This window comes from Phyllobates terribilis, unplaced genomic scaffold (genome assembly GCF_046119375.1).
Source record: "Phyllobates terribilis strain yellow unplaced genomic scaffold, ASM4611937v1 Scaffold_38__1_contigs__length_12584779, whole genome shotgun sequence".
NCBI lineage: Eukaryota > Metazoa > Chordata > Amphibia > Anura > Dendrobatidae > Phyllobates > Phyllobates terribilis.
In genome coordinates, this window is record NW_027362798.1 from 1,476,823 (window position 1) to 1,503,026 (window position 26,204).

General features: G+C 43.4%; 7 non-coding genes and 1 pseudogene across 7 annotated transcripts; all 8 read left to right on the plus strand.

Annotated features, from left to right (window-relative positions):
* Positions 1–489: 489 nt before the first annotated feature.
* On the plus strand, positions 490–680 carry LOC141183669 (U2 spliceosomal RNA). Its single transcript, XR_012258500.1, has one exon. It is a non-coding gene; the product is annotated as a U2 spliceosomal RNA (small nuclear RNA).
* Positions 681–1,795: 1,115 nt separating this feature from the next.
* Positions 1,796–1,986, plus strand: LOC141183670 (U2 spliceosomal RNA). Its single transcript, XR_012258501.1, has one exon. It is a non-coding gene; the product is annotated as a U2 spliceosomal RNA (small nuclear RNA).
* A 6,825-nt stretch (positions 1,987–8,811) lies between these two features.
* Positions 8,812–8,984, plus strand: LOC141183366 (U2 spliceosomal RNA; annotated as a pseudogene).
* A 1,115-nt stretch (positions 8,985–10,099) lies between these two features.
* LOC141183672 (U2 spliceosomal RNA) lies at positions 10,100–10,290 on the plus strand. The gene has a single exon (XR_012258502.1). It is a non-coding gene; the product is annotated as a U2 spliceosomal RNA (small nuclear RNA).
* A 1,115-nt stretch (positions 10,291–11,405) lies between these two features.
* LOC141183674 (U2 spliceosomal RNA) lies at positions 11,406–11,596 on the plus strand. Its single transcript, XR_012258504.1, has one exon. It is a non-coding gene; the product is annotated as a U2 spliceosomal RNA (small nuclear RNA).
* A 1,115-nt stretch (positions 11,597–12,711) lies between these two features.
* LOC141183675 (U2 spliceosomal RNA) lies at positions 12,712–12,902 on the plus strand. The gene has a single exon (XR_012258505.1). It is a non-coding gene; the product is annotated as a U2 spliceosomal RNA (small nuclear RNA).
* Positions 12,903–18,972: 6,070 nt separating this feature from the next.
* Positions 18,973–19,166, plus strand: LOC141183351 (U2 spliceosomal RNA). The gene has a single exon (XR_012258331.1). It is a non-coding gene; the product is annotated as a U2 spliceosomal RNA (small nuclear RNA).
* Positions 19,167–20,278: 1,112 nt separating this feature from the next.
* LOC141183676 (U2 spliceosomal RNA) lies at positions 20,279–20,469 on the plus strand. Its single transcript, XR_012258506.1, has one exon. It is a non-coding gene; the product is annotated as a U2 spliceosomal RNA (small nuclear RNA).
* The last annotated feature ends 5,735 nt before the right edge of the window (positions 20,470–26,204 follow it).

Below are 26,204 nucleotides of genomic sequence, written 5' to 3' on the forward strand. Positions count from 1 at the left end.
TTCTCAGCGACATTCAGCCAGCCAGGTATCCTGCCTGCAGTAGATGGAATGTGGCAATGGAACGCTGGCTGCGCGTGTCATAATAGGCTCTGAGCCTTTATATACCTGTGCACAGCAGCAGCCACCTTCAGTCTGCTGCTGGACAGCCAGCAGCAGCAGCAGCAGGAGAGGTATGTAATCAGGAGCCCTCCTGCTAAGGGTAGACAGCTGCTCGTTCCACCCCACCCCCCGCCTTAATTGGTTCTCCTCCCTTCCAACGGTGTTGAGGCGGGTGGGAACAGCAGGGGGTGAAGGTGCTGTGTTTAAAGAGGTGGAGTTATGCAGATCTAAAACGCGTGGATTGCAGCAGCAGCAAGCCGAAAAGTGCAGGCATGTAAGGGATCTAGAGGTTGACAACATGTCTTCTTAACGGGAGTCCAGGAGCTCATCTCCACAAATGGACTTTTCAGGATCCTTGGGTGGCTCCGTAGTTTGAAACCAATTCTGGTTATCGCTTCTCGGCCTTTTGGCTAAGATCAAGTGTAGTATCTGTTCTTATCAGTTTAATATCTGATACGTCCCCTATCTGGGGACCATATATTAAATGGATTTTTAGAACAGGGAGATGGAAAAAGAGCTTGCTCTGTCCACTCCACGCATTGACCTGGTATTGCAGTATCTCCAGGACCGGTGCACCCCTTCTTTAATGCAGTTTCTAAAATCAGAAAGAATTGAATTCAATGTTTTTTGTTCATTTTGCTTGTTTGTCGGATTTTGGGATGGACTCTTTGGCTTTGCTTTTCTTCTCCTCATTGGATTTTTCATGTTCAAAGTTGCAGAAGCCAGATTACAAGCTCATTTTGGTTCAACTTCAGCAACTGTGCATTGCATTGCCATGTAATGTGATGCAATGCTATCTTTCTAGCTCTCCCTTTTTACTTCCTTTTGGATAAACAGACATATTAGGCAAGCATTTTGGAGCTTTCACCTAAATAACTACAGGTGGTGAGATAAGCTGCACAATATAATTGACCTTTCAGTATATTGTTGCACACACACCATCTATTTAGCAAATGCCCTTGTTATCAACAGCAGCCTTTTAAACTCACCTGAGCTAACAGGTATGTGCGCTGGTTACTCTGCTGCGCTTAAAATTTCTTTTTTGGTTTGCTACAATGCCTTTTCTGAAACGTTGTCTCCTTCTGCTGGAACACTGACTTCTTTCATTTAATGCCTGCAGACTATAAAAGAGAACCCAACCCAAAAAGTTTGGTTGATTAGTCTGTGGCATTCTGTTAAACTGTTGCTTATGGCGGTCTCTGTGAGCTTCTCAGCGACATTCAGCCAGCCAGGTATCCTGCCTGCAGTAGATGGAATGTGGCAATGGAACGCTGGCTGCGCGTGTCATAATAGGCTCTGAGCCTTTATATACCTGTGCACAGCAGCAGCCACCTTCAGTCTGCTGCTGGACAGCCAGCAGCAGCAGCAGCAGGAGAGGTATGTAATCAGGAGCCCTCCTGCTAAGGGTAGACAGCTGCTCGTTCCACCCCACCCCCCGCCTTAATTGGTTCTCCTCCCTTCCAACGGTGTTGAGGCGGGTGGGAACAGCAGGGGGTGAAGGTGCTGTGTTTAAAGAGGTGGAGTTATGCAGATCTAAAACGCGTGGATTGCAGCAGCAGCAAGCCGAAAAGTGCAGGCATGTAAGGGATCTAGAGGTTGACAACATGTCTTCTTAACGGGAGTCCAGGAGCTCATCTCCACAAATGGACTTTTCAGGATCCTTGGGTGGCTCCGTAGTTTGAAACCAATTCTGGTTATCGCTTCTCGGCCTTTTGGCTAAGATCAAGTGTAGTATCTGTTCTTATCAGTTTAATATCTGATACGTCCCCTATCTGGGGACCATATATTAAATGGATTTTTAGAACAGGGAGATGGAAAAAGAGCTTGCTCTGTCCACTCCACGCATTGACCTGGTATTGCAGTATCTCCAGGACCGGTGCACCCCTTCTTTAATGCAGTTTCTAAAATCAGAAAGAATTGAATTCAATGTTTTTTGTTCATTTTGCTTGTTTGTCGGATTTTGGGATGGACTCTTTGGCTTTGCTTTTCTTCTCCTCATTGGATTTTTCATGTTCAAAGTTGCAGAAGCCAGATTACAAGCTCATTTTGGTTCAACTTCAGCAACTGTGCATTGCATTGCCATGTAATGTGATGCAATGCTATCTTTCTAGCTCTCCCTTTTTACTTCCTTTTGGATAAACAGACATATTAGGCAAGCATTTTGGAGCTTTCACCTAAATAACTACAGGTGGTGAGATAAGCTGCACAATATAATTGACCTTTCAGTATATTGTTGCACACACACCATCTATTTAGCAAATGCCCTTGTTATCAACAGCAGCCTTTTAAACTCACCTGAGCTAACAGGTATGTGCGCTGGTTACTCTGCTGCGCTTAAAATTTCTTTTTTGGTTTGCTACAATGCCTTTTCTGAAACGTTGTCTCCTTCTGCTGGAACACTGACTTCTTTCATTTAATGCCTGCAGACTATAAAAGAGAACCCAACCCAAAAAGTTTGGTTGATTAGTCTGTGGCATTCTGTTAAACTGTTGCTTATGGCGGTCTCTGTGAGCTTCTCAGCGACATTCAGCCAGCCAGGTATCCTGCCTGCAGTAGATGGAATGTGGCAATGGAACGCTGGCTGCGCGTGTCATAATAGGCTCTGAGCCTTTATATACCTGTGCACAGCAGCAGCCACCTTCAGTCTGCTGCTGGACAGCCAGCAGCAGCAGCAGCAGGAGAGGTATGTAATCAGGAGCCCTCCTGCTAAGGGTAGACAGCTGCTCGTTCCACCCCACCCCCCGCCTTAATTGGTTCTCCTCCCTTCCAACGGTGTTGAGGCGGGTGGGAACAGCAGGGGGTGAAGGTGCTGTGTTTAAAGAGGTGGAGTTATGCAGATCTAAAACGCGTGGATTGCAGCAGCAGCAAGCCGAAAAGTGCAGGCATGTAAGGGATCTAGAGGTTGACAACATGTCTTCTTAACGGGAGTCCAGGAGCTCATCTCCACAAATGGACTTTTCAGGATCCTTGGGTGGCTCCGTAGTTTGAAATCAATTCTGGTTATCGCTTCTCGGCCTTTTGGCTGAGATCAGGTGCAGTGATCTAACGGTTGCTGCCTTGGTCTTGGCTGAGAGGTGCCCGGGGTACCCGGCTCCTTGGCCTGGGGGGATCGTCTCACCTTTTGGTGGGACTTCACCCCCCTGCTGCTATTAGGGAGCTGGCTTAGTCCCCGGGCAACAAGTTGCGATCCCCAGGCGAAAGGCCGAGCCCGTGGTGACGGTAAGCCTTTGCCACTTTGGTGAGATGCCTTGTTCATTTCAATTTTCCACTGGCTCCGGCCAGATTAGGAACTCGGTGCGTATCGAGGTTCCAGCAAACCACGTCGGATATGACAACCCCCGTGAGTTCTATGTACAGATTTTGAGAGATCTGTTGAACGTGAAAGATCATGATGTTTACTGGCTGCAGGAGAAGGGGCAGAGTACATATATTCTCACGTTCTCGACCAAGGTTGCCTGCCAGCACTTTTACGAATGCGTTAAGGGCCACCGTAACAGCAAGCTGTTGGACGGAGTGATTTTTACGGGTCTCTATGGCGGAGTTGACGTTCCCCTTGTGGTATACATGTTTAACCCCCATGTGTCCACAGATGATATTGAGCTTTTTCTGAGCAGATATTGTACATCTGTCAGATTTACGGGGAACGTCAAAGGTCGGAGTGGTTTCTGGAATGGGAAACGACGCTTTATGGTACGCTTCAGACTTGACCCTGGGGGTGTAGAAGGCCTTATGCACCCCCCCTCCACAGTGGTGCTGGGAAGAGACCATGGCTACCTCTTCTATGATGGACAACCATTCAGGTGTCGTAGGTGTGGTGACCTTGGTCACATACAGAGCGATTGTAAGAACGAGCGGATGAGTCAGTGCCACAACTGTGGACAATGGGGTCATGCCTCAAAGGACTGTAAGAACAGTAAGACCTGCAGTGGGTGCGGAATGTCTACTCACCTGTTCAGTAATTGTCCGATGCGGACAAGGTCTCGTGGTGGCTCTCGGGCGCCTGCGGCTAGTTCCGCAGGAGTTCCTGCTGATGCCAGCAGGGTCAGCCCGGGTGACCCCAGAAAAAGCTTTGTGGACATTACTAAAGGTCAAAAACAGTCTGACTCAGTCGATGCTCTGTCGGTACCTTTGCGGAAAAACCCGGCCTCTGTAGCCGAGGTCACGCCTTTGCCTACTCCTGCAGGGGTCCAGGTTTCACCTGGTGGGGAGATGGCACCTTCTCAGAGCGGAAATGAGAGGGAACCAAAAAAGAGGCGAAAATCTGGAGCTGTTGGTACCAATCCAGATGTCCATCCAGATACCCCTGCTGATGCCAGCACAGATGTTGGACCAGATGTCTGCCCTGATGCCAGTCCAGACGGATGCTCTGATGCCAATCCAGATGGATGCCCTGATGCCAATCCAGACGGATGCCCTGATGCCAATCCAGATGGATGTCCTGATGCCAACCCAGATGGATGCCCTGATGCCAGTCCAGATGGATGTCCTGATGCCAGTCCAGATGGATGTCCTGGAACCATTCCTGATGGATGTCCTGTTGCCTGCCTGGATGATAGAGGTCGTGCAGTGGTTGGTGAACCTGTTGCTGGTCCTGATGGTCATCCTGCTCCGGAGATGATGTCCCTTGGTGCTCCTGGAGGGTCTGCGGGTATTCCACCTGCTGCAGTGCCTGGTGAGGATCGGGTGGATTCGGAGGATCGGATGGATCTCAGCGCCAGTGGTAAGAGAAGTCGTGAAGAGGCGCAGGAGGAGCATAACCTGCCTCAGATGTCCCGTAAAGTCTTTCTATCTAGTGCTGCAAAAATTCTCAGCCCAGAGGGGACTAACTTAATTGAGGATTTCACGGACTCAGATGAAACGGACAGTTTACGAACTGTGTCATCCCTTCCTTCACCTTCTCTGTCACAAATTATTGATTCAGATTCAGAGTATAATGAATCAATAAAAAACACCTAACATGGCAGAAATCCGTGTTGCCTCACTAAATGTGAGAAGCCTAAAGAGCCCTGTTAGACGGGCTGCTTTGTTTGCTTGGTTAATGACTCTGAACTTTGACATTTTTTTCCTGCAAGAATGCGGTATTGATCACGATTTGTCATACCCCAACTTAAAAATGGACTGGTCAGCAGGACCCTCTATTTGGTCAGGGTCCAATGAAAATAAAGCTGCCGGGGTTGGGATTTTATTCAAATGTCAAAATGTTAATGTTTTATCCATCACTGAAATAGTTCCAGGTCGTGCCTTATCAACTCATGTTATTTTAAATGGTTTTACCTGTCGTCTTATTAATGTTTATGCATCCCCAGAGAAAAATGAGCGTGCTTCCCTTTTTAATGTCATCCCTTTGTTTTTATCAGGTCCGTCCCCTGTGATAGTGGGAGGGGATTTTAACTGTGTCATGTTGGGGGAGGGGAGGAGTGGAGGTGATACTAATGGAAGAACAGACAAAACATCCAGTCTGTTAAAACATTTGACAACGGACCTCAAATTATTAGATGCTTGGAGAAAGTCCTACCCTACTGACCCTGGGCATACATGGAGGGGTAGAGGGATGTCATCTCGTATTGATTTTATTTTTTCCTCTTCTGATGTTTTTAAACCTAGGAATGCTGGTCTAATAGAAAATATTTTTTCTGATCATGTATTACTATACAATGTATTGCAAACTCCACAGGAAGCAAAAGTTGGAAAAGGTATGTGGAAATTGAATGTGCTCTTATTAGAAGACGAACTGGTAAGGGCGGAGTTTTATGCAAAGTATGAGAGTTGGAGAAGACGGAAACACCCAAATCAGAGTATGTTGGGGTGGTGGGAGTGTGTTAAAACCCGTATTAAAGAATTTTTTATTAAAATTGGTAAAAGGAAGGCACGTGAAAAAAGGAAATGTTTTAAAGATTTTAATGTCAGGATGCAAACTCTCCTTAAGCTTAAGGGGTGGGGAGTACCTGGTGTGGATGATGAGATTGCCAAGATCCAGACAGAAATCCAAAAATTCCTGGAACAAAAGGGTAAAGAAATTATATTTAATACCCGTGTGAAATATTTGGAAGAGGGTGAGACCTGCTCAAGGTTTTTCTTTAAAAAAATGAGTGACAAAAAACAAGTGATTACTGAGCTAGAAGGACAATCTTCCACTGAGGGCATTTTAGAGCATACTGCTAATTTTTATAGAGATCTTTTTAGTATTAAAAATGTTGATGAACCTGCTTTTACAGAGAATCTTAATGTTTTATCCCAGTTTTTAAATAAAGATGACCAGATTTTTTTAGCTAAAGAACTTTTACCCAGTGAAATTGAAGAGACCCTTAAGAGTTTTAATAAAGGTAAGGCTCCTGGATCAGATGGCCTTCCTATTGAATTTTATCTTTGCTTTTGGGATCTAATTAAGGAGGATTTTATACAAGTAGTTTGTGAAGCCTCTAAGGCTGATTTATTACCATATTCATGGCGTAAAAGTATGATTACATTAATTTTTAAGAAAGGTGATAAATCAAAGTTGGAGAATTGGAGGCCTATTTCACTATTAAATACAGACTACAAGATTTTAGCTAAAGTTGTTGCTGGTCGTCTTAAAGCAGTTATTAAAAATGTAATTCATCCAGATCAGGTGTGTGGTGTCCCCGGGAGATCAATCTGGGAGCATCTAAACCTAATTCGTGATCTTATCTGGTTTCAAAAAGATAGAAAACAGCCACTAGCTATTTTATCTTTGGATTTTATGAAAGCGTTTGATAGGGTCTCCCACTTTTATCTTTTTAAAGTTATGGGAAAGATGGGGTTCCCTGATTCTTTTATTCAGAAAATTGCGCTTTTATACAAACAGTCATCTGCCCGGATTTTAGTCAATGGTTTTTTAACTAGAGAGGTGGAGCTTCTTTCCGGTGTTAAACAAGGTTGCCCCATGTCCCCACTTTTATTTGTCTGCTCCATTGAGCCACTGTTGTGCCTGCTGCGTCGGGACAAGGTGGTTAGGGGCATTTTTATTCCGGGTGGGGGTGGACAACAAGTTAAAGCCATTGGATATATGGATGACATATCTGTATATGGCACTAGCTCAGCATCTATTAACAGAGCAATTCTAATTACTGAAATTTTTAGTGCTGGGTCTGGGTTTAAGTTGAATATAAATAAATGTGACTGTATGATTATGGGTCAATGGGAGTCAGATCCGCCTAGGGTTCCCACACAAACAGTAGGAATCAAGATCCTGGGTGTCTTGTTTAATCCTGCTAATGATGGTATTGAAAACTGGGATTTGGTTTTGAATAAATTAAATCAGAAGATCTCTTTATGGCAAACTCGAAAACTAACAATGGAGGGCAAGATTCTTGTAATTAAAATGGTTTTGCTTCCTATCATTTTGTATGCCGCTATGGTTTTTCCCCCTAATTCTCTGTATCTTAAAAGACTTATGAAGCCCATGTTTTATTTTCTGTGGGGATCCAAAATGGAGAAATTGAGGAGGGAGGTGGTATGTAAAAGCAAGAAAAATGGGGGTAAAGGGTTCCCTGATTTAAAATTGTTTTTATTTATCAAGTTTTTTGTATTTTGTTGCAAAAGCTTGAATAATGTTGGGGCTTTCTCTTGTTTTCTTAGATATACAACTGGGTTTCTTTTCCGAAAGTTGAACTTCAGTATGACTGTTAATTGTCCTTTTCTCTTATCTCCCCCTAAGCATTACAAGATCTTGGAGAAGGTCATTTCAGAATATGATCTGACCCAAGTTGATCGTCAGCTTTAATTTGATCAACGTAAGTTAACAGTTATTTGTAAGGGACATGAGGAGATGGAGGATGTGTCTAATTTTTCCATCTCCAGGTGCCGCCTGGTGTGGAACAACGTGGCCTGTCCTGCACTTAGCAACTCACAAAAGGATTTAGCTTGGCAGGTTGTTCACCAATGTCTCCCTACGAGAGCTTTTCAGCATCATAGGGGGCTGGTGGCTAGTGCTAGATGTCCCAGAGAAAGATGCGCCCCAAACGAGTCAGTGTTTCATTTACTGTGGGATTGCCCCTACGCACAAGAGCTATGGCAGACGGTGGGCACCCTCCTAAAATGGATATGTGGTATACAAACCCTTAATTGTGACATTATAATATATGGGATAATTAAATGCCCAACCATGAAACAAGCACGAGTCGCATGGCTTATAATAAACTGTTTAAAAAAAGCTTTATGGAAAGTGCGCAATATATTATTGTTTAAACGTGAATTTATTCCTGTCAAAGATTGTATTGGGCTTGCTCTTTGTGAAATGTTTACATACTACCTGAGAGATTGTAAAAAGATGGGAATCAATGAAGCAAAAAAGCTATGGTGTTTGCAAATTTGGAATATGTATTTATTTATGTAAATTATATGCAAAACTGTGTTTTATGCTTTTTATGCTTTTAAGTGCATTTTAATTCTGACTCTGTATTAGTTTTATGTCATATTTTATTCCAGTATTTGTGATTTGTTTCAAATATTGTATCGGATATGTTCTTTGTGAAAAGTTTTCATACTACCTGATTGTAAAAAGATAAAGTTAAAAAGCTATGGTGTTTGCATTTGACATATGTATTTATTTATGCAAATTATATGCAAAACTGTGTTTTATGCTTTTTATGCTTTTATGCGCTTTTTAAATCTGACCTTGTATTTGTTTTATGTCATATTTTATTCAAGTCTTTGTGATTTGTTTGTAATTTATGATGTATGTCTGATTTAAATAAAGCTTGTTTGAAAACGGATCTGTTCTTATCAGTTTAATATCTGATACGTCCCCTATCTGGGGACCATATATTAAATGGATTTTTAGAACAGGGAGATGGAAAAAGAGCTTGCTCTGTCCACTCCACGCATTGACCTGGTATTGCAGTATCTCCAGGACCGGTGCACCCCTTCTTTAATGCAGTTTCTAAAATCAGAAAGAATTGAATTCAATGTTTTTTGTTCATTTTGCTTGTTTGTCGGATTTTGGGATGGACTCTTTGGCTTTGCTTTTCTTCTCCTCATTGGATTTTTCATGTTCAAAGTTGCAGAAGCCAGATTACAAGCTCATTTTGGTTCAACTTCAGCAACTGTGCATTGCATTGCCATGTAATGTGATGCAATGCTATCTTTCTAGCTCTCCCTTTTTACTTCCTTTTGGATAAACAGACATATTAGGCAAGCATTTTGGAGCTTTCACCTAAATAACTACAGGTGGTGAGATAAGCTGCACAATATAATTGACCTTTCAGTATATTGTTGCACACACACCATCTATTTAGCAAATGCCCTTGTTATCAACAGCAGCCTTTTAAACTCACCTGAGCTAACAGGTATGTGCGCTGGTTACTCTGCTGCGCTTAAAATTTCTTTTTTGGTTTGCTACAATGCCTTTTCTGAAACGTTGTCTCCTTCTGCTGGAACACTGACTTCTTTCATTTAATGCCTGCAGACTATAAAAGAGAACCCAACCCAAAAAGTTTGGTTGATTAGTCTGTGGCATTCTGTTAAACTGTTGCTTATGGCGGTCTCTGTGAGCTTCTCAGCGACATTCAGCCAGCCAGGTATCCTGCCTGCAGTAGATGGAATGTGGCAATGGAACGCTGGCTGCGCGTGTCATAATAGGCTCTGAGCCTTTATATACCTGTGCACAGCAGCAGCCACCTTCAGTCTGCTGCTGGACAGCCAGCAGCAGCAGCAGCAGGAGAGGTATGTAATCAGGAGCCCTCCTGCTAAGGGTAGACAGCTGCTCGTTCCACCCCACCCCCCGCCTTAATTGGTTCTCCTCCCTTCCAACGGTGTTGAGGCGGGTGGGAACAGCAGGGGGTGAAGGTGCTGTGTTTAAAGAGGTGGAGTTATGCAGATCTAAAACGCGTGGATTGCAGCAGCAGCAAGCCGAAAAGTGCAGGCATGTAAGGGATCTAGAGGTTGACAACATGTCTTCTTAACGGGAGTCCAGGAGCTCATCTCCACAAATGGACTTTTCAGGATCCTTGGGTGGCTCCGTAGTTTGAAACCAATTCTGGTTATCGCTTCTCGGCCTTTTGGCTAAGATCAAGTGTAGTATCTGTTCTTATCAGTTTAATATCTGATACGTCCCCTATCTGGGGACCATATATTAAATGGATTTTTAGAACAGGGAGATGGAAAAAGAGCTTGCTCTGTCCACTCCACGCATTGACCTGGTATTGCAGTATCTCCAGGACCGGTGCACCCCTTCTTTAATGCAGTTTCTAAAATCAGAAAGAATTGAATTCAATGTTTTTTGTTCATTTTGCTTGTTTGTCGGATTTTGGGATGGACTCTTTGGCTTTGCTTTTCTTCTCCTCATTGGATTTTTCATGTTCAAAGTTGCAGAAGCCAGATTACAAGCTCATTTTGGTTCAACTTCAGCAACTGTGCATTGCATTGCCATGTAATGTGATGCAATGCTATCTTTCTAGCTCTCCCTTTTTACTTCCTTTTGGATAAACAGACATATTAGGCAAGCATTTTGGAGCTTTCACCTAAATAACTACAGGTGGTGAGATAAGCTGCACAATATAATTGACCTTTCAGTATATTGTTGCACACACACCATCTATTTAGCAAATGCCCTTGTTATCAACAGCAGCCTTTTAAACTCACCTGAGCTAACAGGTATGTGCGCTGGTTACTCTGCTGCGCTTAAAATTTCTTTTTTGGTTTGCTACAATGCCTTTTCTGAAACGTTGTCTCCTTCTGCTGGAACACTGACTTCTTTCATTTAATGCCTGCAGACTATAAAAGAGAACCCAACCCAAAAAGTTTGGTTGATTAGTCTGTGGCATTCTGTTAAACTGTTGCTTATGGCGGTCTCTGTGAGCTTCTCAGCGACATTCAGCCAGCCAGGTATCCTGCCTGCAGTAGATGGAATGTGGCAATGGAACGCTGGCTGCGCGTGTCATAATAGGCTCTGAGCCTTTATATACCTGTGCACAGCAGCAGCCACCTTCAGTCTGCTGCTGGAAAGCCAGCAGCAGCAGCAGCAGGAGAGGTATGTAATCAGGAGCCCTCCTGCTAAGGGTAGACAGCTGCTCGTTCCACCCCACCCCCCGCCTTAATTGGTTCTCCTCCCTTCCAATGGTGTTGAGGCGGGTGGGAACAGCAGGGGGTGAAGGTGCTGTGTTTAAAGAGGTGGAGTTATGCAGATCTAAAACGCGTGGATTGCAGCAGCAGCAAGCCGAAAAGTGCAGGCATGTAAGGGATCTAGAGGTTGACAACATGTCTTCTTAACGGGAGTCCAGGAGCTCATCTCCACAAATGGACTTTTCAGGATCCTTGGGTGGCTCCGTAGTTTGAAACCAATTCTGGTTATCGCTTCTCGGCCTTTTGGCTAAGATCAAGTGTAGTATCTGTTCTTATCAGTTTAATATCTGATACGTCCCCTATCTGGGGACCATATATTAAATGGATTTTTAGAACAGGGAGATGGAAAAAGAGCTTGCTCTGTCCACTCCACGCATTGACCTGGTATTGCAGTATCTCCAGGACCGGTGCACCCCTTCTTTAATGCAGTTTCTAAAATCAGAAAGAATTGAATTCAATGTTTTTTGTTCATTTTGCTTGTTTGTCAGATTTTGGGATGGACTCTTTGGCTTTGCTTTTCTTCTCCTCATTGGATTTTTCATGTTCAAAGTTGCAGAAGCCAGATTACAAGGTCATTTTGGTTCAACTTCAGCAACTGTGCATTGCATTGCCATGTAATGTGATGCAATGCTATCTTTCTAGCTCTCCCTTTTTACTTCCTTTTGGATAAACAGACATATTAGGCAAGCATTTTGGAGCTTTCACCTAAATAACTACAGGTGGTGAGATAAGCTGCACAATATAATTGACCTTTCAGTATATTGTTGCACACACACCATCTATTTAGCAAATGCCCTTGTTATCAACAGCAGCCTTTTAAACTCACCTGAGCTAACAGGTATGTGCGCTGGTTACTCTGCTGCGCTTAAAATTTCTTTTTTGGTTTGCTACAATGCCTTTTCTGAAACGTTGTCTCCTTCTGCTGGAACACTGACTTCTTTCATTTAATGCCTGCAGACTATAAAAGAGAACCCAACCCAAAAAGTTTGGTTGATTAGTCTGTGGCATTCTGTTAAACTGTTGCTTATGGCGGTCTCTGTGAGCTTCTCAGCGACATTCAGCCAGCCAGGTATCCTGCCTGCAGTAGATGGAATGTGGCAATGGAACGCTGGCTGCGCGTGTCATAATAGGCTCTGAGCCTTTATATACCTGTGCACAGCAGCAGCCACCTTCAGTCTGCTGCTGGACAGCCAGCAGCAGCAGCAGCAGGAGAGGTATGTAATCAGGAGCCCTCCTGCTAAGGGTAGACAGCTGCTCGTTCCACCCCACCCCCCGCCTTATTTGGTTCTCCTCCCTTCCAACGGTGTTGAGGCGGGTGGGAACAGCAGGGGGTGAAGGTGCTGTGTTTAAAGAGGTGGAGTTATGCAGATCTAAAACGCGTGGATTGCAGCAGCAGCAAGCCGAAAAGTGCAGGCATGTAAGGGATCTAGAGGTTGACAACATGTCTTCTTAACGGGAGTCCAGGAGCTCATCTCCACAAATGGACTTTTCAGGATCCTTGGGTGGCTCCGTAGTTTGAAACCAATTCTGGTTATCGCTTCTCGGCCTTTTGGCTAAGATCAAGTGTAGTATCTGTTCTTATCAGTTTAATATCTGATACGTCCCCTATCTGGGGACCATATATTAAATGGATTTTTAGAACAGGGAGATGGAAAAAGAGCTTGCTCTGTCCACTCCACGCATTGACCTGGTATTGCAGTATCTCCAGGACCGGTGCACCCCTTCTTTAATGCAGTTTCTAAAATCAGAAAGAATTGAATTCAATGTTTTTTGTTCATTTTGCTTGTTTGTCGGATTTTGGGATGGACTCTTCGGCTTTGCTTTTCTTCTCCTCATTGGATTTTTCATGTTCAAAGTTGCAGAAGCCAGATTACAAGCTCATTTTGGTTCAACTTCAGCAACTGTGCATTGCATTGCCATGTAATGTGATGCAATGCTATCTTTCTAGCTCTCCCTTTTTACTTCCTTTTGGATAAACAGACATATTAGGCAAGCATTTTGGAGCTTTCACCTAAATAACTACAGGTGGTGAGATAAGCTGCACAATATAATTGACCTTTCAGTATATTGTTGCACACACACCATCTATTTAGCAAATGCCCTTGTTATCAACAGCAGCCTTTTAAACTCACCTGAGCTAACAGGTATGTGCGCTGGTTACTCTGCTGCGCTTAAAATTTCTTTTTTGGTTTGCTACAATGCCTTTTCTGAAACGTTGTCTCCTTCTGCTGGAACACTGACTTCTTTCATTTAATGCCTGCAGACTATAAAAGAGAACCCAACCCAAAAAGTTTGGTTGATTAGTCTGTGGCATTCTGTTAAACTGTTGCTTATGGCGGTCTCTGTGAGCTTCTCAGCGACATTCAGCCAGCCAGGTATCCTGCCTGCAGTAGATGGAATGTGGCAATGGAACGCTGGCTGCGCGTGTCATAATAGGCTCTGAGCCTTTATATACCTGTGCACAGCAGCAGCCACCTTCAGTCTGCTGCTGGACAGCCAGCAGCAGCAGCAGCAGGAGAGGTATGTAATCAGGAGCCCTCCTGCTAAGGGTAGACAGCTGCTCGTTCCACCCCACCCCCCGCCTTAATTGGTTCTCCTCCCTTCCAACGGTGTTGAGGCAGGTGGGAACAGCAGGGGGTGAAGGTGCTGTGTTTAAAGAGGTGGAGTTATGCAGATCTAAAACGCGTGGATTGCAGCAGCAGCAAGCCGAAAAGTGCAGGCATGTAAGGGATCTAGAGGTTGACAACATGTCTTCTTAACGGGAGTCCAGGAGCTCATCTCCACAAATGGACTTTTCAGGATCCTTGGGTGGCTCCGTAGTTTGAAACCAATTCTGGTTATCGCTTCTCGGCCTTTTGGCAAGATCAGTGGTGGTTTTCTGCTGCTGGTGTTGTTTGGAGGGCAGTTGTGACTGGGGTTCCCCCTTGTGGGGCCCTAGTGTGCGATTGAGCGGCGATTGTGTTTATCTGCTGTAAAAATGGTGGAGAAAACACGTGGATTAGAGGACTCGGTCCGTCTGAAGGTGGCTGCAGGTCATGAAGGAGAAATCGGTTTGGACCAAGTTTGCGTTGATGTCTTGAAGAACATTAATGGCTTGAAGGTAACGGATGTATTGGCACTGCAGGATTTTCAGAAACAAGGAATTTATGATATCACTTTTGTTTCTTTGAGTATTTGCCAGAGAGTCTACATGGAGTTGGTACGAATGAAGGAAGAAAAGGAATTGAAATGCCTAGAGTTTATTGCACTGGAACCTCTGTTCCAGCAGACATATAAGTATGTGGTTGTGCACATGTATAACCCTAAAGTTCCGGATGAGACTGTTTCCAATTTTTTAGCTCGGTATTGTAGTGAGGTTAAATTTTTGGGAAGAATGAAGAACAAATACAATTATCTAAATGGCAAGAGGAGATATGTTGTAAAACTGAGACCGGATGATAGAGCTATTGGGGGTGCCAAGAGCATTCCTGCACAGTTTTCTATCGGAGGAGAAAGGGGATTTTGTTTTTATAATGGACAGATGGAATATTGTAGGAAGTGTCATGAGTTTGGACATGTTCAGAAAGATTGTCCAGTGCAAGGTGATGTTTGTAGAGGTTGTGGGAAATCTGGGCATGTTGCAAGTGGTTGCCCAATGAATAAGGTGTGTGATTTGTGTGGACATGCAGATCACCTTGCAAGGAAATGTAGATTGTGGGCTCAGATTCCTAGGTCACAGGTGGACGCTGAAGAGAGGCAGAAGAAGACTCGGCAGGAAAGTGGGGAGGAGGGCGAAGGCTCAGACTCAGAGGGGGAAAGCCAAAAACAAGATGGTGGTAGGGGAAGAGACCATGCGGTGCCCAAGATGGAGGAAAAGGGGCGGAGCCAGAAGAAAGTTGGTTTGAGGGAGGGGCTGGAAGTAATAAACAAAGTAGCTGATGTGCATGGCCCGGGTGATGGGATGGATTTGTCTAATATGGCGGAGTCAGTGAATCCTGTTTTGGGAAGAGATGGGGGTGAGGAAATGGAGGTTTTGGAGGAGGAGGATTCTGATTCGGATGGAACTATAACCCCTCAGCAGCGTGATAGGGTTAACAGTGATTGGAGTGAAAATGAGGAGGAAGATGATGGCAAGGAGGAGAGTTATGCCTCCGTGATTAAAAGAAGTAAGGTGGAGGGGTGTTGGTCTGGGGGGCAGGAAGATCCAGTCTCCCTAAGACCAGGTTATTCTAACAGGGACTCGAGTTCTGAGTCGCCTGATATACGTAGAAAAGTGGGTGGCAGGAGTGGGTTTTCTCCTGGTTCATGATGGATCGGGTATGGTGGAGATTTTTTCCTGTTGTTATGATGGCGTTGTGTGTTGCTTCTCTGAATGTACGAGGGATTGGTTCTGCTTGTAGGAGAGCAGGGATACTGGAGTACATTGAGAGTGTGAATGCAGATATTGTCTGTCTGCAGGAATGTGTAATTAAATCTGCCCCGCATGAGAGTGAGTGGAATAAGGGGCAATCTTTTTGGTCCCCATGCTCAGAAAACAGGAATGAAGGGGTGGGCATTTTACTGTGTAATTCCAGTCTAAAGGTTTTAGAGTTTAAAGTAATCATACCTGGGAGATGTTTGTTTTTATTAGTGGATTTTTTAGGTCAGCGGGTACGGGTTTTTAATGTTTATGCCCCTGCTGATAAACAAGCAAGAGTTGGGTTTTTGGAGTCTCTAAAGTTGTTTTTACCAGGCAGAGGCTTCACTATAGTGGCTGGAGATTTTAATTGTGTCAGATCCGCAAAAGATCGTAAGAGCTCTACGGAAGGTAGGACTGATGTTACGTCTAATATTTTAAATCAGATTGTGCAGGATTTACGTTACACGGATGCTGGTCTGATGGTTGGGCCAAGTGATAAGTTCACATACATATCAGATAGTGGACGTAGTGTTTCCCGAATTGACTATGTTTTTATGTCTGAAGGGATTAAGGTGGCCAAGTGCAACCACGTGATGACGACTTTTTCTGACCACAAGATGATAGTGGTAGATCTGTGTATAGCTGAGTCCCTGGCTTTTGGAAAGGGACTCTGGAAGCTGAACGTAAGCTTGCTGGAAGAGGAGAGTGTTAAGGTTGGTTTTAATAAAGTGTTTTTGTCTTGTGTGTCTGAACAGCACCTTTTTAAAGATTTGCTAGAGTGGTGGGACTGGGCTAAGGAGAAATTTGCATGTTATTTTAAAGGGGTGTGTTTTAGGAGAGCGAAAGCCAAAAGGGATCATGATGCTGCTGTTATTTCAAAATTGGAAGTACTCCATAAGTTTAAGAGAGCGGGGATGGAGGTGGATAAAGAGATTGCAGATTTGAAGGACGAACTGAAGAAGATACTTATTGAAAAAGGGAAGACTATTATGTTTAAGGCAAAAATAAAGCACATGGAGGAAAATGAGCAATGTTCGAGATACTTTTTTAAAAAATGTTTTAAACCTAAAGGGGTTTTTAAGTCTGTTTTTTCTCCTGCAGGGGAGGTATCTGGGGATGAGATGATTGGCAGTATTCTTTCCTTTTATGAAACACTCTTCTCTAACGATAGTAGAGCCAGTGATGCGGAAATTAATGATTATTGCAAAGTATTAACTAATAATATTCCTGAGGAGAAAATTGGGTTTTTAAGTGAGGAGGTTGGGAAAGATGAAATTAGACGGGCAGTGGATGGCTTGGCGAAAGGCAAGACGCCAGGCTGTGATGGTCTTCCTGCTGAATTTTATGTTAGATTTTGGGATATTATAGGTGTGGAGTTTTCCCGGGTGGTGCAATATGGTTTTACTCATGGGATTTTATCGGTTTCTATGCGTAGGGGGATTGTTACGCTGATTCATAAGAAAGGGGACATGAGGGATATTAAAAATTGGAGGCCCATAACATTGTTAAACAGTGATTACAAAATTATTTCTAAAATTGTGGCTGGTAGACTGGCAGATGTGATAGGTGATATGGTGGGGGAGTATCAGGCATGTGCAGTGCCTGGTAGGAAAATTTCAGATAATTTGCTGCTTCTAAGAGACTTAATTTATCAGGCTAATTTGAATAAGAATGCTCTTTTGTTACAGTCGGTGGACCTGGAGAAAGCCTTTGATAAAATATCACATAGATTTTTGTTCTCTGCTTTAAGTCACCTTGGTGTTCCGGATAAATTATTGATGGTCATTAAGAGTTTTTATTGTGGGGTCAGTAGCCAGATTTTAGTTAATGGGCATGTGAGTTCCAGTTTTAATATTTTATCGGGAGTTAGGCAGGGTTGTCCCCTGTCACCAATTCTTTTTATCTGTGTGGTGGAGGCCCTTTTAAAAAGTGTGCAAGTTGACAAGTGTGTGGCTGGTGTTTTTATTCCTGGGGGTTCCGGGGGTCCAGTCAAGTCTTTAAGTTATATGGATGATATTGTTTTTACTTGTGGTTCACAGGCGGATCTCAATAGAGTGAATTTGCACGTAAGGATTTTTTGTTGTGTGGCTGGTATGGCGGTGAATTGGGGAAAGTGCCAGCTTTGTAACTTTGGGAGGCAGGTTGAGGTTAACGTGGCAGGAGTGGAGAGTAGGGAGGAAATTGAGGTTCTTGGTGTCATCTTTGAGAAGGAACTGAAAGGGAAAAGCAGCCTGAAGATTCTAGAAGACAAAATGGATCAGAAGTTGAACTTTTGGAAACTAAGGAACCTGTCGCTGAGAGGGAAAGTGCTGGTAATCAAGTCTGTGATTCTCCCGCTTCTGCTGTACACTGCTTTGATTTTCCCACCTGCTGTGCTTTGGACAAAGAGAGTGACAAGGAAACTGTTTGTGTTTTTTTGGGGATCCAAAATGGAGAAACTAAGAAGAGGAATGGTTATGTGTTCTGTGGAAAATGGGGGTTGTGATTTTCCTAACATTGACTTATTTTTAAGAATGCATTATTTTTTGAACATTTATAAATTATCCCAGTGCAATAACAGGACTGCGGACATGTGCAAATATTTAGCAGGACGGCTTTTCCAGAAATGGAGCTGGTGTGAGAAGGATTTAAGAAAACCAGTTTCGTTTGTGATACCGTTTTTTTATGTGGTGCTTAGGTCCTTCTATGATCAAAATGGGATAAGCTCCATGGTTAGACCGGACAAAAAACTGATTGTCTCAGGTATTAAGAAGAAGGAGATGTTATGTGATGTGCCGTTTTGTAATAATGCACAGTCTGGACAGGTGTGGAAGCTTTTTTTCCTGCGTGGAATCAGCAACAGACAGAAGGATGTAAACTGGATGGCGTTGCATGGATGCTTGCCAACAAGGGCTTTTTTGAATGACCGGGGGATAAAGGTTCAAGAACTATGTCCTAGGGAAGGTTGCAATAAGGTGGAAACAATACAGCATATTTTTTGGGACTGTTTTTTTGCTAAAAAAGTTTTTACCTTGTTGTCACGTATGTTTGTTGCTTTAGTTGGTTTTCATTGTTTCGATTTTGAAAGGATTTTAATAGGTCAAGATTTTAAGTACTCGCAAAGGAAGCGGGCAAGCTGGATTATTTTTGTCATATATAAAGAGGTTTTATGGGACGTTCGGAATTTGGTGATTTTTAAAAAGATTGTTTTTTCCCCCATGGAATGCAGAAAGATTTTTCTTGCTAGACTGTTTTATGCCTATTTATTGGATAAAAAGAAGTATGGTGAGACAGCAGCAGAAGCACTCTGGAACTTTTCACATTGGACTTCTTACAGTAAGTAACAGTTAATTGCAGGGTTGTGTTTTTTGGGATTTTGTTTTTGGTTTTCCGAATGATGATTTGAGAACCCGTTATGTGAATATGCGCTATGATGCATAAATTAATGTGGGTCTTAATCTGAGGAAAAAGAAAAAAATCTGTTCTTATCAGTTTAATATCTGATATGTCCCCTATCTGGGGACCATATATTAAATGGATTTTTAGAACAGGGAGATGGAAAAAGAGCTTGCTCTGTCCACTCCACGCATTGACCTGGTATTGCAGTATCTCCAGGACCGGTGCATCCCTTCTTTAATGCAGTTTCTAAAATCAGAAAGAATTGAATTCAATGTTTTTTGTTCATTTTGCTTGTTTGTCGGATTTTGGGATGGACTCTTTGGCTTTGCTTTTCTTCTCCTCATTGGATTTTTCATGTTCAAAGTTGCAGAAGCCAGATTACAAGCTCATTTTGGTTCAACTTCAGCAACTGTGCATTGCATTGCCATGTAATGTGATGCAATGCTATCTTTCTAGCTCTCCCTTTTTACTTCCTTTTGGATAAACAGACATATTAGGCAAGCATTTTGGAGCTTTCACCTAAATAACTACAGGTGGTGAGATAAGCTGCACAATATAATTGACCTTTCAGTATATTGTTGCACACACACCATCTATTTAGCAAATGCCCTTGTTATCAACAGCAGCCTTTTAAACTCACCTGAGCTAACAGGTATGTGCGCTGGTTACTCTGCTGCGCTTAAAATTTCTTTTTTGGTTTGCTACAATGCCTTTTCTGAAACGTTGTCTCCTTCTGCTGGAACACTGACTTCTTTCATTTAATGCCTGCAGACTATAAAAGAGAACCCAACCCAAAAAGTTTGGTTGATTAGTCTGTGGCATTCTGTTAAACTGTTGCTTATGGCGGTCTCTGTGAGCTTCTCAGCGACATTCAGCCAGCCAGGTATCCTGCCTGCAGTAGATGGAATGTGGCAATGGAACGCTGGCTGCGCGTGTCATAATAGGCTCTGAGCCTTTATATACCTGTGCACAGCAGCAGCCACCTTCAGTCTGCTGCTGGACAGCCAGCAGCAGCAGCAGGAGAGGTATGTAATCAGGAGCCCTCCTGCTAAGGGTAGACAGCTGCTCGTTCCACCCCACCCCCCGCCTTAATTGGTTCTCCTCCCTTCCAACGGTGTTGAGGCGGGTGGGAACAGCAGGGGGTGAAGGTGCTGTGTTTAAAGAGGTGGAGTTATGCAGATCTAAAACGCGTGGATTGCAGCAGCAGCAAGCCGAAAAGTGCAGGCATGTAAGGGATCTAGAGGTTGACAACATGTCTTCTTAACGGGAGTCCAGGAGCTCATCTCCACAAATGGACTTTTCAGGATCCTTGGGTGGCTCCGTAGTTTGAAACCAATTCTGGTTATCGCTTCTCGGCCTTTTGGCTAAGATCAAGTGTAGTATCTGTTCTTATCAGTTTAATATCTGATACGTCCCCTATCTGGGGACCATATATTAAATGGATTTTTAGAACAGGGAGATGGAAAAAGAGCTTGCTCTGTCCACTCCACGCATTGACCTGGTATTGCAGTATCTCCAGGACCGGTGCACCCCTTCTTTAATGCAGTTTCTAAAATCAGAAAGAATTGAATTCAATGTTTTTTGTTCATTTTGCTTGTTTGTCGGATTTTGGGATGGACTCTTTGGCTTTGCTTTTCTTCTCCTCATTGGATTTTTCATGTTCAAAGTTGCAGAAGCCAGATTACAAGCTCATTTTGGTTCAACTTCAGCAACTGTGCATTGCATTGCCATGTAATGTGATGCAATGCTATCTTTCTAGCTCTCCCTTTTTACTTCCTTTTGGATAAACAGACATATTAGGCAAGCATTTTGGAGCTTTCACCTAAATAACTACAGGTGGTGAGATAAGCTGCACAATATAATTGACCTTTCAGTATATTGTTGCACACACACCATCTATTTAGCAAATGCCCTTGTTATCAACAGCAGCCTTTTAAACTCACCTGAGCTAACAGGTATGTGCGCTGGTTACTCTGCTGCGCTTAAAATTTCTTTTTTGGTTTGCTACAATGCCTTTTCTGAAACGTTGTCTCCTTCTGCTGGAACACTGACTTCTTTCATTTAATGCCTGCAGACTATAAAAGAGAACCCAACCCAAAAAGTTTGGTTGATTAGTCTGTGGCATTCTGTTAAACTGTTGCTTATGGCGGTCTCTGTGAGCTTCTCAGCGACATTCAGCCAGCCAGGTATCCTGCCTGCAGTAGATGGAATGTGGCAATGGAACGCTGGCTGCGCGTGTCATAATAGGCTCTGAGCCTTTATATACCTGTGCACAGCAGCAGCCACCTTCAGTCTGCTGCTGGACAGCCAGCAGCAGCAGCAGCAGGAGAGGTATGTAATCAGGAGCCCTCCTGCTAAGGGTAGACAGCTGCTCGTTCCACCCCACCCCCCGCCTTAATTGGTTCTCCTCCCTTCCAACGGTGTTGAGGCAGGTGGGAACAGCAGGGGGTGAAGGTGCTGTGTTTAAAGAGGTGGAGTTATGCAGATCTAAAACGCGTGGATTGCAGCAGCAGCAAGCCAAAAAGTGCAGGCATGTAAGGGATCTAGAGATTGACAACATGTCTTCTTAACGGGAGTCCAGGAGCTCATCTCCACAAATGGACTTTTCAGGATCCTTGGGTGGCTCCGTAGTTTGAAACCAATTCTGGTTATCGCTTCTCGGCCTTTTGGCAAGATCAGTGGTGGTTTTCTGCTGCTGGTGTTGTTTGGAGGGCAGTTGTGACTGGGGTTCCCCCTTGTGGGGCCCTAGTGTGCGATTGAGCGGCGATTGTGTTTATCTGCTGTAAAAATGGTGGAGAAAACACGTGGATTAGAGGACTCGGTCCGTCTGAAGGTGGCTGCAGGTCATGAAGGAGAAATCGGTTTGGACCAAGTTTGCGTTGATGTCTTGAAGAACATTAATGGCTTGAAGGTAACGGATGTATTGGCACTGCAGGATTTTCAGAAACAAGGAATTTATGATATCACTTTTGTTTCTTTGAGTATTTGCCAGAGAGTCTACATGGAGTTGGTACGAATGAAGGAAGAAAAGGAATTGAAATGCCTAGAGTTTATTGCACTGGAACCTCTGTTCCAGCAGACATATAAGTATGTGGTTGTGCACATGTATAACCCTAAAGTTCCGGATGAGACTGTTTCCAATTTTTTAGCTCGGTATTGTAGTGAGGTTAAATTTTTGGGAAGAATGAAGAACAAATACAATTATCTAAATGGCAAGAGGAGATATGTTGTAAAACTGAGACCGGATGATAGAGCTATTGGGGGTGCCAAGAGCATTCCTGCACAGTTTTCTATCGGAGGAGAAAGGGGATTTTGTTTTTATAATGGACAGATGGAATATTGTAGGAAGTGTCATGAGTTTGGACATGTTCAGAAAGATTGTCCAGTGCAAGGTGATGTTTGTAGAGGTTGTGGGAAATCTGGGCATGTTGCAAGTGGTTGCCCAATGAATAAGGTGTGTGATTTGTGTGGACATGCAGATCACCTTGCAAGGAAATGTAGATTGTGGGCTCAGATTCCTAGGTCACAGGTGGACGCTGAAGAGAGGCAGAAGAAGACTCGGCAGGAAAGTGGGGAGGAGGGCGAAGGCTCAGACTCAGAGGGGGAAAGCCAAAAACAAGATGGTGGTAGGGGAAGAGACCATGCGGTGCCCAAGATGGAGGAAAAGGGGCGGAGCCAGAAGAAAGTTGGTTTGAGGGAGGGGCTGGAAGTAATAAACAAAGTAGCTGATGTGCATGGCCCGGGTGATGGGATGGATTTGTCTAATATGGCGGAGTCAGTGAATCCTGTTTTGGGAAGAGATGGGGGTGAGGAAATGGAGGTTTTGGAGGAGGAGGATTCTGATTCGGATGGAACTATAACCCCTCAGCAGCGTGATAGGGTTAACAGTGATTGGAGTGAAAATGAGGAGGAAGATGATGGCAAGGAGGAGAGTTATGCCTCCGTGATTAAAAGAAGTAAGGTGGAGGGGTGTTGGTCTGGGGGGCAGGAAGATCCAGTCTCCCTAAGACCAGGTTATTCTAACAGGGACTCGAGTTCTGAGTCGCCTGATATACGTAGAAAAGTGGGTGGCAGGAGTGGGTTTTCTCCTGGTTCATGATGGATCGGGTATGGTGGAGATTTTTTCCTGTTGTTATGATGGCGTTGTGTGTTGCTTCTCTGAATGTACGAGGGATTGGTTCTGCTTGTAGGAGAGCAGGGATACTGGAGTACATTGAGAGTGTGAATGCAGATATTGTCTGTCTGCAGGAATGTGTAATTAAATCTGCCCCGCATGAGAGTGAGTGGAATAAGGGGCAATCTTTTTGGTCCCCATGCTCAGAAAACAGGAATGAAGGGGTGGGCATTTTACTGTGTAATTCCAGTCTAAAGGTTTTAGAGTTTAAAGTAATCATACCTGGGAGATGTTTGTTTTTATTAGTGGATTTTTTAGGTCAGCGGGTACGGGTTTTTAATGTTTATGCCCCTGCTGATAAACAAGCAAGAGTTGGGTTTTTGGAGTCTCTAAAGTTGTTTTTACCAGGCAGAGGCTTCACTATAGTGGCTGGAGATTTTAATTGTGTCAGATCCGCAAAAGATCGCAAGAGCTCTACGGAAGGTAGGACTGATGTTACGTCTAATATTTTAAATCAGATTGTGCAGGATTTACGCTACACGGATGCTGGTCTGATGGTTGGGCCAAGTGATAAGTTCACATACATATCAGATAGTGGACGTAGTGTTTCCCGAATTGACTATGTTTTTATGTCTGAAGGGATTAAGGTGGCCAAGTGCAACCACGTGATGACGACTTTTTCTGACCACAAGATGATAGTGGTAGATCTGTGTATAGCTGAGTCCCTGGCTTTTGGAAAGGGACTCTGGAAGCTGAACGTAAGCTTGCTGGAAGAGGAGAGTGTTAAGGTTGGTTTTAATAAAGTGTTTTTGTCTTGTGTGTCTGAACAGCACCTTTTTAAAGATTTGCTAGAGTGGTGGGACTGGGCTAAGGAGAAATTTGCATGTTATTTTAAAGGGGTGTGTTTTAGGAGAGCGAAAGCCAAAAGGGATCATGATGCTGCTGTTATTTCAAAATTGGAAGTACTCCATAAGTTTAAGAGAGCGGGGATGGAGGTGGATAAAGAGATTGCAGATTTGAAGGACGAACTGAAGAAGATACTTATTGAAAAAGGGAAGACTATTATGTTTAAGGCAAAAATAAAGCACATGGAGGAAAATGAGCAATGTTCGAGATACTTTTTTAAAAAATGTTTTAAACCTAAAGGGGTTTTTAAGTCTGTTTTTTCTCCTGCAGGGGAGGTATCTGGGGATGAGATGATTGGCAGTATTCTTTCCTTTTATGAAACACTCTTCTCTAACGATAGTAGAGCCAGTGATGCGGAAATTAATGATTATTGCAAAGTATTAACTAATAATATTCCTGAGGAGAAAATTGGGTTTTTAAGTGAGGAGGTTGGGAAAGATGAAATTAGACGGGCAGTGGATGGCTTGGCGAAAGGCAAGACGCCAGGCTGTGATGGTCTTCCTGCTGAATTTTATGTTAGATTTTGGGATATTATAGGTGTGGAGTTTTCCCGGGTGGTGCAATATGGTTTTACTCATGGGATTTTATCGGTTTCTATGCGTAGGGGGATTGTTACGCTGATTCATAAGAAAGGGGACATGAGGGATATTAAAAATTGGAGGCCCATAACATTGTTAAACAGTGATTACAAAATTATTTCTAAAATTGTGGCTGGTAGACTGGCAGATGTGATAGGTGATATGGTGGGGGAGTATCAGGCATGTGCAGTGCCTGGTAGGAAAATTTCAGATAATTTGCTGCTTCTAAGAGACTTAATTTATCAGGCTAATTTGAATAAGAATGCTCTTTTGTTACAGTCGGTGGACCTGGAGAAAGCCTTTGATAAAATATCACATAGATTTTTGTTCTCTGCTTTAAGTCACCTTGGTGTTCCGGATAAATTATTGATGGTCATTAAGAGTTTTTATTGTGGGGTCAGTAGCCAGATTTTAGTTAATGGGCATGTGAGTTCCAGTTTTAATATTTTATCGGGAGTTAGGCAGGGTTGTCCCCTGTCACCAATTCTTTTTATCTGTGTGGTGGAGGCCCTTTTAAAAAGTGTGCAAGTTGACAAGTGTGTGGCTGGTGTTTTTATTCCTGGGGGTTCCGGGGGTCCAGTCAAGTCTTTAAGTTATATGGATGATATTGTTTTTACTTGTGGTTCACAGGCGGATCTCAATAGAGTGAATTTGCACGTAAGGATTTTTTGTTGTGTGGCTGGTATGGCGGTGAATTGGGGAAAGTGCCAGCTTTGTAACTTTGGGAGGCAGGTTGAGGTTAACGTGGCAGGAGTGGAGAGTAGGGAGGAAATTGAGGTTCTTGGTGTCATCTTTGAGAAGGAACTGAAAGGGAAAAGCAGCCTGAAGATTCTAGAAGACAAAATGGATCAGAAGTTGAACTTTTGGAAACTAAGGAACCTGTCGCTGAGAGGGAAAGTGCTGGTAATCAAGTCTGTGATTCTCCCGCTTCTGCTGTACACTGCTTTGATTTTCCCACCTGCTGTGCTTTGGACAAAGAGAGTGACAAGGAAACTGTTTGTGTTTTTTTGGGGATCCAAAATGGAGAAACTAAGAAGAGGAATGGTTATGTGTTCTGTGGAAAATGGGGGTTGTGATTTTCCTAACATTGACTTATTTTTAAGAATGCATTATTTTTTGAACATTTATAAATTATCCCAGTGCAATAACAGGACTGCGGACATGTGCAAATATTTAGCAGGACGGCTTTTCCAGAAATGGAGCTGGTGTGAGAAGGATTTAAGAAAACCAGTTTCGTTTGTGATACCGTTTTTTTATGTGGTGCTTAGGTCCTTCTATGATCAAAATGGGATAAGCTCCATGGTTAGACCGGACAAAAAACTGATTGTCTCAGGTATTAAGAAGAAGGAGATGTTATGTGATGTGCCGTTTTGTAATAATGCACAGTCTGGACAGGTGTGGAAGCTTTTTTTCCTGCGTGGAATCAGCAACAGACAGAAGGATGTAAAATGGATGGCGTTGCATGGATGCTTGCCAACAAGGGCTTTTTTGAATGACCGGGGGATAAAGGTTCAAGAACTATGTCCTAGGGAAGGTTGCAATAAGGTGGAAACAATACAGCATATTTTTTGGGACTGTTTTTTTGCTAAAAAAGTTTTTACCTTGTTGTCACGTATGTTTGTTGCTTTAGTTGGTTTTCATTGTTTCGATTTTGAAAGGATTTTAATAGGTC